Genomic DNA, 1,500 nt, shown 5'->3' on the forward strand with positions numbered 1-1,500 from the left:
CCAACACCATCCTTCACTTGAATCAAAGACAGGTTAGAGCCGAGAAGATGTCGTAGCTTTCTAAGTTTGCTAATCTCCTTTGGCAACTCATGAATTCTAGTTTCCCTTAAATCCAAGGTCTCTAGGTTCTGGAGCATACCAATGGATTTTGGGAGTTCACTTAGATTTCCATACTTAACGCTTTAATACTTCAAGTGGACCAAACTTCCCAATATTTTTGGAACATAAAACATGGAATTAGTTTCAAAATCAAGAATTTTCAACAACCTGTATTTCTTAAGGATTCTCCTCAAAAAGCATATGATTGTTTCTTTATTTCCATTAACTATACAAACACGCAGTGACCGAACATGCGAGCTTCCAATATACGCCATTAAATCGTCGGAAATGGTTGTTATTGATAGGCGCCGAATTATTCCACTTGAGGGTGAATGATCATCTTCACTACTAAATAATATGTTTGCAAAAATTTAAATCCTCAAATTTTTCAATGATCATCTCGCGTGTTAGATCATGAACACGACAACTTTTAGCTTTGCCATCAAATCTAATTGAAGATACTTGCACCAAGCTTCTACGAATCAACTCTTAAATATTCTTCTGCAACTTCTTCCAAAGTCTTCCCTCTTTCTTCTTTCACAAACCCTTCAGCTATCCACTGTTGAGTCATTTTCATTGATCGAACATCATAATCTTCCGAATATATTCCAAAATACAGCAAACATGACTTTAGATAGTAAGGCAAATCATCATAACTTAAGCCTAAATTTTTTTTTATCTCTATTAAATGTGTATTTTTATTTAGCCCTGAACTTAGATTTTCACTAAATCTCTTCCATTCAAACACATTTCTCTTTTTTGTAGACAAAAGTCCACCAATGGCAACAATTGCTAGTTGTAAACCCTTACATTTTTTAACAATTTTATTACCATCATCAATAAGCTCTTTTAGACGCTATTTGATGGCGAGTGATCAAACTTGTGATGAACTGACCAATTTTATGGTGTAAAGCTGCACATCCAAGATGACGAGGCTTCTGTGCCAAATAGATCATATACTCATCCACGATATCTTCTATGCGGAAAGCTGCTTCCCTAACTTGTTTCACCCATGTTTTGATCCCTTCACTGTTGTTGTCTCCATTTAATGCAGCTCTTTTATCAGCATCCTTAAGGAAGGCTTGCATGCTTTCCAGTTCATCTTTAATGTCTGAAAATTCCTTGTGAACACCTTTGATCAGTTCGGCTTCTTCTGTTAATAGCGGAAGCAGTTGGTCAATAGCAAAAGACACTGCCATTTCTGACATTTGAATCAAATTGTGATTATTTTTATTTTGTGAGATGAAGATTTGTTAAGTGCAGTCTTTATAGTGAGAGGAAAATGTTGAGTTTCTCCTTCTCATCTTTATCACCAAGAAAAGAAAAAGGCTAGCAAATATCAAGCACAATTTTTAGAATATACTTTCCTACAAAAAACAGTTAAAGCAATATATGCCCAGT

General features: G+C 35.1%; 1 pseudogene; it reads right to left on the reverse strand.

Annotated features, from left to right (window-relative positions):
• The window catches only part of LOC101509311 (disease resistance protein RPM1-like), a 3,097-nt pseudogene extending 1,799 nt beyond the window's left edge, over positions 1–1,298 (reverse strand).
• Between the last annotated feature and the right edge of the window lie 202 nt (positions 1,299–1,500).

The sequence above is a fragment of the Cicer arietinum genome, chromosome 5 (assembly GCF_000331145.2).
Source record: "Cicer arietinum cultivar CDC Frontier isolate Library 1 chromosome 5, Cicar.CDCFrontier_v2.0, whole genome shotgun sequence".
Lineage (NCBI taxonomy): Eukaryota > Viridiplantae > Streptophyta > Magnoliopsida > Fabales > Fabaceae > Cicer > Cicer arietinum.